We start from the raw sequence: 12,488 nt of genomic DNA, 5'->3' as shown, positions 1-12,488 counted from the left end.
GTATTAACTACACCCCCCAATTTGGTGTCATCTGCAAATTTTGAAATTGTACTTCCGATTCCCGAGTCCAAATTGTTTATGTAAATGGTGAACAACAACAGTCCCAGCACCGATCCTTGTGGAACACCACTTCCCACCTTTTACCAGTCTGAGTACCCACCTTTAACCCCGACTCTTTGTTGAAGTAATTATCCAGGTCAGTCAGATCTATAGGGGTATGGTAGTGTCGTGGTTATGTTACTGCATTAGTAATCCAGAGACCTGTCTAGTAGTGTGAGTTCTATATCCCACCATGGCAGTTTGAGAATTTGAATTCAGTAAAAAGTGGATTGTCAAAAAAAATTCATTGGTATTACTAATACTCTCTAGGGAAGGAAACCTGTTGTCTTTACCTGGTCTGGCCTATATGTGACTCCACACAACATGGTTGACACTTAACTTCCCCCTAAAGCCACTTCATAGAAGGAGGTGCTCTACCACTTTCTCAGAGCAACAAGGATTGGTCAATAAAGGCCTACAGCCTAATTTTGAATATAAAAATAACATTTAGTATTTTATAGGGCAGATTTGGATGAGCTGTAACGCATCTAAAGTACAGTGTTTCTGTCCAGCCTCAAGAATGCAAAGATTTCTTATTTACTTAGCCCTGGGCATCCATGCTGTAGGCCCAGCCTCTGGTAGGACCCAGCACCCAATGGTAGGGGGAGGAGAGACAAGGGTAGCTCCAGACCTCTCAGTCCTAATAAGATCAGGCTCCCACCTTCCCTCACTACCACCACTACCACCGTAGTTGAATAGCCAGCTGCTGTCCCAGCTTATACGTGAGGAGTGGACCAGACACTTGGGGACTGCCAACTAATGCAGAACTGTGCCCCAGCATGCTTCACTACCATCAGGAATGAACAGACAATGGGAAATAAATTGGAGAGGTGATTCCTATTTCAGTATGCAATCAATCATAACACTCCAATAACACTTATGATCACTTTGCCAGATGTCTTTCATGAATTATTTTCAATATTGTTTCCATTCAGAGTATAAATTTGCAAGGAAACAATAACCTGCTGAATGCTTTATGATTGAGGTGGATTAGGTAGCTAAGTGTTCTCAATGGCAAGGCAGTTAGGGCATGACCAAAAAATGAACAGTCAAATATCCATATCCATTCTCTGTGAGCTGCTGAAAAACAGGGCAATCATTGAAAAATTGACTGCGATTGCTCTGATTGCTTGAGTTATATTCAGACAAACATTCGCTGCTATCCGTCTCCACTGATGGAAGCTATTTAACCCCACTGAAGCCATCTCCTTACTTTTCAGTACATCATCCCAGAATATTCTTCTCTTGCATTGTATATAAATTATATGCTAACATGCTTGTAAACAACGAGCTGGTCAGATTTCATTGCGGTGCTACAGTCAATGTTCTACCTGAAAATGAACACCTGAGACTGTTTGATAATGCAAGTGGCAGAGAACTTATTTTTTTATCCGTTCATGGGATGTGGGCATTGCTGGCAAGGCCAGCATTTATTGCCCATCCCTAATTACTCATGAGAAGGTGGTGGTTGACATGAACCTTGTCATTCATGTGGAAATGACTTATGAAGTAATACTAGGCGGCCTGCTGGAGGCACTGTCCAGGGAGAGTATAAATACTCGGGCATGGGCCCAGCTTGTTCAGGACATTCTTTAACAGGAACTAGTGAAGGACACAACTAGATCTCCATGTTGAAAAACAGTTGATTAAGGCCTTGTTTAATACTCAGACCAAGTGCCTAGTAGTTTTCTTATGTCAGTGGTGAACCACCTTCTTGAACCGCTGCTGTCCACAGTGCTGCTGGGTAGGGAGTACCAGGACTTTGACCCAGCGACGATGAAGGAACAGCGATATATTTCCAAGTCAGGATTATGTGTGACTTGGAAGAGAACTTGGAGGTGGTGATGTTCCCATGCACATGCTGCGCTTGTCCTTATAGGTGGTAGAGGTCACGGGTTTGGGAGGTGCTGCTGAAGAATCTGCTCACGTTCAATAAAACAAAAATGAAGATATCGGGAAAAATAAAAGCCAGTGTTACAAACCAAAAGAACGAGAAGCACAGCATTGAGTTTAAAGTAATTCCAAGTGGATTTAAACTTGTTCTGGGTGCTAGAGTCATTCAACATTTCCAGTGTGCGAGAGTAAATCACAAGAAAATTGCAATGATGAAGGGTTCATCACAGCTCACAAAGCAAAATGTAGTGGTCAATTACAGGATGTCTTCAAATGAAAGGAGAAATTAGAAGGCAAGTTGCAGCTTCAATTTGATCCCAAGGTCTCACTTACCATCCAGAAAGCTTCCTCTAATGAAAACCATGTAGCAACAAATGTATCAAGCAACGACTTTGATTGAACTGTTTAACACTGGGACTGTTGGACTTTATAATAGAGATAGATTTAATAAATTCATTGCAAAAAGATGAAGTGGAAAATGTGAGCACAAACCCTGAGATGGGATCAGGCCGTCTTTCGGATGAGACGTTAAATCGAAGCCTCGTCTGCTCTCTCAGGTGAAGAACAGCAGGAGAGTTATCCCTGGTCAGGCAGCATCTGTGGAGAGAGAAACAGTTCTGACGAAGGGTCATCGACCTGAAACGTTAACTCGGTTTCTCTCTCCACAGATGCTGCCTGACATGTTGAGTATTTCCAGCATTTTCTGATTTATTTCAGATTTCTAGCATCCGCAGTATTTTGCTTTTGTTTGAGTTATCCCTGGAGTCCTCAATCAACATAACAAAAACAGATTATCTGGTCATTATCACATTGCTGTTTGTGGGAGCTTGCTGTGCGCAAATTGGCTGCCACGTTTCCCACATTACAACAGTGACTACGGTCCAAAAGTACTTCATTAGCTGTAAAGCACTTTGAGACGTCCAGTGGTCATGAAAGGCGCTGTATAAATGCAAGTCTTTCTTTTTTTTCTTTCATTCCCCTGCTTTTTCCATAATCTCCTTGCCCTGGATGTCTGGAGCTGCCTCCTCGAACCATGTCAGAAGATGGAAATGGGAGGGTCCTTCTCTGTGTGCATTCTGTCCCTGTTACGTGCAGCTTTCTCCTGCAAGAAGAGTGCAGGGTGTTGAATTACTGACACTGACATTGTATCAGTCTACTGCCCATCGTGTGTATGAAGACGGGAACAAGGACCATGCTGTTTCAGTAGGTGGAAGGAGTTGTCGGGGAACATTATGTTAGGGTGTCAGGACAGCAGCTCTTAATGCTAACAGGAGATACAGCAAAGCCTTCCCTGCTGCATAATGGGTAAATAGGGGCAATCTGAAAGTTTCAAGTTCCTCTAACTCCGGCCTCTTGTACATCCCTCCTCCCTTTGCCCTACTATTGGTGGCTGTGCCTTCATTCACTTAGATCCCACTCTCTAGAATTCCTCCCTAAACCTCTTTGCCTCTCCAGCTCCCTCTCCACGACTCCTCCCTGAATTACCTTGGGACATTTTTTGCATTGGAGGCACTAAATAAATCCAAATTGTTGTTGTACTGTGCGATGCCAGGGGATGGGTCATGCCTTCTGAGATCAAATACTACACATTAATGGAAGGTTTGAGTAGAAATTACTATCTTGGCACAGCTGGTGAGATCTCAAAACTTTGTTCAGCGCTGCAGACATATCCTTGTAACAATGCTGTCCTTGACAGGGTCCATCACCAAACACCTCCTGCCAGGCATCCTGACAGCCACATCGTGAGATACAGCGCCTATCCACAGGGAAGAGGACCGCCCTCCTCCGCTGCCTTTGTCCAAGTTAAGTTTCCAATGTCCTGTTAGTAAAGTGAAGTGGCCCTTCCATATGAGCAAGGCTGTTCATTGATGTGACTGCTCCCTAACAGTCCTTCTTCTGGATGCTTTGGGAAACAGTGCCCCTTTAGGCTGCCCTAGGTCTTTCAGACCTGCAGCACGTGATTTCTTGCTTACAAATGGGTGAGCTGCCAGTCCCAAACCTGACTCCCACCTGTTGCTCCCCCACTACAGGAAACTTTTGATTTACTGGCACCTAAATAACCGGAAATCTTGGTTAACCGGCAAAATTCAGGAGTAGGTTCAGGTAACTTTTATTACTTGCCTTCCTCCATCTGTTGCTGTGCAAGGGTGTGGCTGCAGCTGTTGCTAAGCTACAGAGATGCTTGCAACTTGTGGCCATTGTTCTGAACCTGTTGCTAAGCAACAGGGTTTGTTGCTTTATACGGAGCTCTCAGCTCCGTATCTTTTACTATAGCGTTCGGTTATCCGGAATTTTTGATGAACCGGCACGTCGGTCCCGTCCGTGCCGGATAAAAAAAAGTTTCCTGTATATGTTAATCAGGCAGAACCTGAAAATTCAGCTCAGTCCTGGAACCATGGGCTTATGTGGTCACAGTTTGAGCTGTGTCTAACTCCCGGCATTTCCGACACCAGATACAATGCTCAGAGAAGGAAGCGGACATTTTTGATAAAACTTGAGATATGCTGCAGACATTCTCCGAAGAGCTGTTCAAATAGGGTGAGCCTTCCCTTCTCTAGTATGGCTCTCAAAGCAGCCCCCAGGAGGCATGCAAGAGGAACTTTCCATCTTGTAGTCTGTCTCTCCTTGTGGAGAAGTGCCTGATCTATATCATGTGCATCTCACGGCATAGCCCTGGCTCAGTGGTAGACCTCTCGCCTCTGAGTCAGAAGGTTGTGTCTTCAAGTCCCACTCCAGAGACATGAGCACAAATCATGGCTGACACATCAGTGTAGTACTGAAGGAGTGCTGCATGGTCAGAGGTGCTGTCTTTTGGATGCAACATTAATCCGAGGACCTGTCTGCCCTCTCGGGTGGGCATAAAAGATCCCATCACACCATTTAGATAAAGAGCAGTGGCGTTCTCCCTCAACTGAAATCTCTAAAACTGGTTAGCTGGTCACTTATCGCATTGCTGTTTGTGGGACCCTGCAAATTGGTTGCTGCGTTTCCCACATTACAACAGTGACTACACTTCGAAAGTACTTCATTGGCTGTAAAGCGCTTTGGGACAGCTTGAGGTTGAGAAAGGTGCTTTATATGCAAGTTCTTTCTTTCTTTACACAATAGAAAGTCAGTAGGTGCGAAGCAAACTCTGTATTTTGCAGGTTCCTGCTGCTTGTGTGGCAACGATTGAACAGGTAGATTTATATCTGTAAAATATTTGTTGACAATTATATTTTTTATGTATCTGGCAAGTCAGTTATTTGATTTGATTTCCATCTAATTTGACTTGAATGCTCATATAGCAATTTTTCATTCAAATATCCATTAACTTCAAGGATTAGGAAGCATTGATTTGCCAACTCACGAAGGAGTTTTTCTTTTACACTATAATTCCAAGCATGCTAGCATTTCTGTTTTCTGAATTTGCTTCTGGGTGTGAATTTTAATTTAAGAAATCAGTTTCTGGGGCCAGTTTGATCTGTAATCCTAATTAAACCAAATCTTCATTGCCGATATTGAGCAAGTTCAAATGAGAACTGTTCCAATTTTCATTTCATCACATGTTGAAGCTCACCGCTCACATTCCATAATGGGATCAGCAACTGAATTCACAAAGAAGGATATTGCTTGTAATAAGAAAGCGGGTGATGAATGAAGTTATCAAGGGTGAATATTACTAAATAACAGTAGGCCATTATAATGATGATATGAAGTGAGTAGGGAAGGTTTTACTGGTCACCAATGCCGCTCAGCAGAAATTGAATCTTTGCGGCGAGATCTGTCTATTGCCGAGATGGAAATAGCTTCACAGTAAGATCTGGCTACCACTGAGGAAGATATAGTGTTGGGTATGATCTTGACTATTAATAATTGATGGATTATAGAATTGAATTCGGCAGCCTGTTGAACTTTGCGAAAAAGTCTCTGAGATGAGCGAGGAGAAGCATAAATGTATTTTGTTTAAATAACATCAGAGGACTAAGTGTTCCAGTGAGTGGAAGTTACGGAAATTTGGTTTACGAACTGGGGTTTGGCAGCAGATTTACTGCAGGAAAGAAAGAAAAAATAAGACCTTGCATTTTTAAGGAGTACTGACACGGTATTTTCTACCCTGCAATATCACCGACAACATGTTGAATAGTACTTGAAAAATTGAAAATGAATCGGCCTCGCAGAGTGCAAGTGAATCGTTTGACCCACACGAAATTACACCAGCACTAAGCCGCAATTCTCTCGATGAGCAAAGCATCTTCATTCTGGCACGTTACAGCCTTCTGGACTCACCATTCAACAATTTCAGATCATAACCTCGGCCCCTATCATATATATATATTTTTTATCCACACTTTTTGTCTATGTCTTTTTTTCTTCTCTCCCACAGGGCAGCTGTCTTCCATTCTGCCAGCACAATTTACACTTCATCTAGAGCCATCCCTTGTTTCTTAACCTGTCCCATTACCATCTCCTTTTGCCTTGAATATCTCTTAATGTCTCTTAACCTCTTCCGCCTTCTATCCTATCACAGACCTTCCCTTTTGTTCTTTCATCCCCCCCCCCCACTTTCCCAGCCTCTTCACTTGCTTAAAAATCTGTTCCATTTCCTGCTTTTTTCCAGTTCTGACGAAAGGTCATCGACCTGAAACGTTAACTCTGTTTCTCTCTTCACAGATGCTGCCCTGGCCTGCTGAGTTTCTCCAGCATTTTCTGTTTTTATTGCATTCTGAATCAGGAGCCAGCCATCCTCAGGGAGAAGCAGAACGCACCAAATTCCAAAGGTGGAAAGGCAGCACAAGAGCGGTTTGCAGAGTCACTAAATGCAGTCTAAATAAATGAGTGTGACTGGAATGGTGTGAAGTACCTTTGCATAATCATAAAGAAAGAACGCAGAGGACAAGGTCGGAGGGCCTTGGAGCCAGAAGAACAGCGGGCACACATTCAAAGACTACTGATCCTCACAGAAGAGAAGGTGGCATTGTTCCTCTCACTGGAATGTCTGCAAGGTACTGAAGGACTGCAGTACAATGATACCTCGCTGAATCTGGTGCATGTTAATAGTGAAGGAGTATATCCATATTCCATAGGTAATACCCAACGTTTTGGGGGTGAAATTGGGGCGATCGCCGGCCACAGGCGGGCATGGTGATAAGGGTTACCGCCGCCGCAAACCGGCAGGTGAATTTTGAGGGCAGCAGTAACATCTCTGCGCCCGGGTGGTAAGACCTTAACACCCCATTATCGCCCCCCAGAGGTGATAATGGGAGGCGCTAAGGCACCGGATTTCTAGCCCTTTATCTTTTACATAGTAATTGTCCACCAATTGGGCCTATAGTTGCAGCCTATGTATAGGCTTCACAGAACTACTCTCACACTGAACCATCATGATTGTTTTGAATACAGAAATCTAACTATTATTTTCTCTCTGTATATTCTGGGTGAGGGGTTGGGGGCATGGGGAAGAAAGGATAGATCCAAACAATCAGATGTGACAAAAGCCTTCAATATTAAGCATCAAGACTTGCATTTATATCTCGCCTTGCACATCCTTAGGACATTCCAAAGCACTTTACAGCCAGTTAAGTACTTTTGAAATATAGTCACTGCTGTAAGGTAGGAAATGCAACAGCCACTTTGCACACAGCAAGCTCCCACAAACAGCAATGAGATAATGACCTCATAATCTGTTTTAGGTGTAGGCCAGGACACCGGGGGATCTCTGCTGCTCTTCTTCAAACAGTGCCATGGGATCATTTATGTCCACCTGAGAGGGCCGACATCTCATCCGAAAGATGGCACTTCCAACAGTGCAGCTGTCCCTCAGTACTGCACTGGAGTGTCAGACTAGATCTTTTACTCAATTCCCTGGAACCCACAACCTGCTGACCCACAGGTGAGACTGCTACCTACCAACTGAGCCAAGGCTGGCATCAGTGTAGGGAGCATTTGCTGAACCACCCACAGTACACTGCAGTTATGAACAGTTGCAAGCCACTGGAGATGACACAGTGCCGCAAAAACTGTTCGCCCCAGCGTTCCAGATTCAATTCATTATGCTGCAGGCATTTGAACTATGAACTGCTGTGCAATCTGCCACTATAGGCACACAAGCAGTTGCGCAGTTTGGTGTGCTGGACCTGCAAGGTACCATGCAGACTGAGTTTGCCTTCCTGCAGGATGGCTCGCTGATTTGAGTGCCAAATTGTCTCACCACTTACTCCTCTCACAACACCCCCAAAAGTATAATTGCCTTGTTTGCTGTATGCTCTATTATTGCCGCATTACAACTAGATATAGAAAGAAAGATAAGGACTTCTAGATCCCCTGGTAACTGTCTCTGAGCTGCTGCATGCATGTCCTCTTGGTTGGTTCCTCCATGTCCTCCTGGTTGGGTCCCTTGCACAGTCTCTTGGTTGGTTCCTCCATGTCCTCTTGGTTGGGTCCCTTGCACAGTCTCTTGGTTGGTTCCTCCATGTCCTCTTGGTTGGGTCCCTTGCACAGTCTCTTGGTTGGTTCCTGCATGTCCTCTTGGCTGGATCTGTTGCACAGTCTCTTGGTTGGTTCCTACATGTCCTCCTGGTTGGGTCCCTTGCACAGTCTCTTGGTTGGTTCCTCCATGTCCTCCTGGTTGGGTCCCTTGCACAGTCTCTTGGTTGGTTCCTGCATGTCCTCCTGGCTGGGTCCCTTGCACAGTCTCTTGGTTGGTTCCTGCATGTCCTCCTGGTTGGGTCCCTTGCACAGTCTCTTGGTTGGTTCCTCCATGTCCTCCTGGTTGGGTCCCTTGCACAGTCTCTTGGTTGGTTCCTCCATGTCCTCTTGGTTGGGTCCCTTGCACAGTCTCTTGGTTGGTTCCTCCATGTCCTCTTGGTTGGGTCCCTTGCACAGTCTCTTGGTTGGTTCCTGCATGTCCTCTTGGCTGGATCTGTTGCACAGTCTCTTGGTTGGTTCCTACATGTCCTCCTGGTTGGGTCCCTTGCACAGTCTCTTGGTTGGTTCCTCCATGTCCTCCTGGTTGGGTCCCTTGCACAGTCTCTTGGTTGGTTCCTGCATGTCCTCCTGGCTGGGTCCCTTGCACAGTCTCTTGGTTGGTTCCTGCATGTCCTCCTGGTTGGGTCCCTTGCACAGTCTCTTGGTTGGTTCCTCCATGTCCTCCTGGTTGGGTCCCTTGCACAGTCTCTTGGTTGGTTCCTCCATGTCCTCTTGGCTGGATCTGTTGCACCTTCTTCTTAGTTGGGATTGTTGCCTGTTGCAAGCTGGAGAGAAAGTGAATCATTTTGTAAAAATGTATTTTTCATCTTTTGTACCTTGTACCTGTGGGACTAGGTTTCCATTAAACCCACAGCTTCACTTGCCTAGAGTTATAATTTAAAGCTTTGCCTAGAGCATCCCTGAAGGAACATGTGCTGCAGTTTTAAGAAGCAGTGAGATTCCCGATGATAGTATTTTGGGCTAATTTCAGAATTTACATTTTTGTAGATTTCATAGCATGTAGCTTTTCCGTAGATAAGAACATAAGAACTAGGAGCAGGAGTAGGCCACACGGCCCCTCAAGCCTGCCCTGCCATTCAATAAGATCATGGCTGATCATCGACCTCAACTCCACTTTCCCGCCCTATTCCCATATCCCTTGATTCCCTTTGAGTCCAAAAATCTATTCGTCTCAGTCTTGAATATACTCAATGACTGAGCATCCACAACCCTCTGGGGTAGAGAATTCCAAAGATTCACCACCCTCTGAGTGAAGAAATCACTCCTCATCTCAGCAAAATGGCCGACCCCTTATCCTGAGACAATGACCCCTAGCTCCAGACTTTCCAGCCAGGGAAAACAGCCTCTCACCATCCATCCTGTCAGCCCCCTAACAATTGTATACATCCTCAGTCTGAGCACTGTACTAAAACTTTTATAATACCACCCCATGTTCACTATGTTCATTGGGTATGGTTGTGTAATGGTTATGTTACTGGACCAGTAATCCAGAGACTGTGAGTTCACATCCCACCATGGCAGCTTGAAAATTTTAATTCAGTTAAAAAATCTGGGAATAAAAGAAAGCTGGTATCAGTAAAAGTGACCAAGAAGCTGTTGGATTGTTGTAAAGACCCCACTGGTTCACTAATGGCCTATATGTGCCTCCAGTCCCACACCAAAGTGGTTGACTCTTAAATGCCCCCTGTAGTGGCCTAGCAAGCTGCTCAGTTGCATCAAACTAGCAATGGGCAATAAATGCCAGCCTTGCTAGTGATACCCACATCTTGAGAATTAATAATTAAGACAAGCTTCGCAAATAGTGTCCTGCAAAAACAAAGGGAGAAAAATTCGGGAGTTTAGCATCTCCTGTTAGCGCCAGTAGATGGTGCTAACGGGGCGCTGGAGCAGCATCACCGGGGTGAGGCCAATCCAGCGCCGCACACCAAATCTCGACCCCCTGCAGCAATGTCGCTAACAGTTATCGCCGGGAGCCTCAACGCCAGGTGGATCGTGGCTTCAGTGAGTGTGCAACGCTCACTGACTGTCTGATCTGTGAAATTGATTGTCACCACCTGCCTTAACGCCTGGAGGAAACAATGACGGGGAGAGCTGGCGTGAAACACCAGGAAGCCGGCACCAAGGACATTATTTAAAGGGATCATCGGTAATGAGTCGCAGCTGTAGGTTAGTGGAGTTTCAGTGCTTTCTTGTCAGTTTCACATAGTGCAACAGTCTCATTCCATGATTTCGTGGTTATTTTGTATCAGGAGTGTTGTGGCAACTAAAAAGTAGCTACATTTACTCTTTAAAAAATCAAACTGCTACACTTGGTTACATTAATGGAGGCTGTACTGACAGTCGACCTCGCCCTCCAGGGTCTACGGCGGAGGGAGCGTAGGCAGAGAGAAAAACTGGAACATGTGGCCAGAGGGAGGAGGAGGGCCATCAGGGCTCTCAACAGGAGGCCTTACCCTCCGAGGGTATTCCGAGAGCACTTCTCCTACCTCCAATTAAGCAAGGAGCAGTGTATTAGAAGGTTCCGCTTCACCAGGGAGGTGGTCACAGAGCTCTGCCACCTCCTGCAGCCAGAGCTCCAGCCTCAGATCGGGCGACCACAGCTCTCTCAGTGGCAGCCAAGGTCACTGTCGCCCTCAATTTCTTTGCCAGCGGATCCATACAGTCTGCAACAGGAGACATTGCTAACATCTCACAGTTCGCCGTCCATCGCTGCTGGAGGTCACAGAGGCTCTCTACAGTAGGAGAAGGGACTACATTTCTTTCCCGATCACCAGAGAGAAGCAGGACAAGCGTGCAAGTAGTTTTGCCAGGATAGCGGACTTCCCCATGGTGCAGGGCGCCATTGACTGCACCCACGTGGCTTTGTGAGCACCACATAACAATCCTGAGATCATCCAAACCGCAAAGGCTACTATTCACTTAATGTGCAGTTGGTGTGCGACCACAGACAGCGAATCCTCAATGTCAATGCCCGCTATCCTGGCAGCAGCCACGATGCCTTCATTCTGTGCCAGACCGGTGTGCCAGCACTCTTCCAGCCATCACGTCAAGCTGACGGCTGGCTGATCGGAGACAAGGGCTATCCGCTCTCCACCTGGCTCATGACTCCCCTCCGCAATTCCAACACTTCTGCTCAGCACTCATATAATGAGAGCCAGGCTGCCACCAGGACCATCGGGGTGCTCAAGCAACAGTTCCGCTGCCTTGACCGCTCGGGAGGAGCCCTCCAGTACTCGGCTGAGCGGGTGTCCCATTTCGTTGTGGTCTGCTGCATGCTGCACAACTTGGCCATCATGAAGGCCCAGCCCTTGTCACCAGGGATTGCGGGGCCACCTCAGGAGGAGAAAGAGGGAGAGGAGGAGGAGGAGGAGGAGGAGGAGCAGCAGCAGTGAGGGAGGAGGCAGCCACTCAATCAGCCTTTTGGAAGGGCAGTCCGTGACTCATCAATTCTCACCTCTGAGGCACACACCCAATCACTTATCACTTCTGAGATACTCACCCTGTCACCTCTGACATCTGAGGTACATAGCCAATCACTTCTCACCTCTGAGGCACAAAGCTGTGTGACAAGGTGACTAGATTTTAATGTATGTCCCGTCGCATCACTGCAAAGATAAATCAGTCACTACACTGCAAGGAGCTAATTCCATTTGATTAAATTATCAACTCAAATTGAATCTGGATTTAATAACTAACATGGAATTACATTCATTTGCATTCTTATTAAAAATAATTGATGGCATTTGAAATTAGATGGAAGCTTTTACACAATTAGCTAAACTTTTGTTTTATCTTTAGAAAACATCTCATTAACATTATGTTTGTGTAAGTTACATGAATGATACTGTGAAGGAATAGCCATGATTCAGAGAAATACACGATACCATGAACACATTTCTAATATTATTAATAAAAGACATTATGGCCTAGAAATTCAGTATCGCCACTTTTGGGGCGGAAAAGTCGGGCGGCCGGTAAAGTTTGCGCCCGGCGCAAAGTCGAGGCCACTTCGCCGATATTCAGTAGCT

At 45.7% G+C, this 12,488-nt stretch overlaps 1 pseudogene; it reads left to right on the top strand.

Annotated features, from left to right (window-relative positions):
* The window catches only part of LOC147105320 (uncharacterized), a 123,019-nt pseudogene extending 114,854 nt beyond the window's left edge, over positions 1-8,165 (top strand).
* Positions 8,166-12,488: the final 4,323 nt, after the last annotated feature.

Source organism: Somniosus microcephalus, chromosome 18, assembly GCF_052327205.1.
Source record: "Somniosus microcephalus isolate GS21.2 chromosome 18, FLI_Smic_1.0, whole genome shotgun sequence".
NCBI lineage: Eukaryota > Metazoa > Chordata > Chondrichthyes > Squaliformes > Somniosidae > Somniosus > Somniosus microcephalus.
The sequence above is the reverse complement of the archived record's forward strand: the minus strand, read 5'-3'. Positions and strand labels throughout refer to the sequence as shown.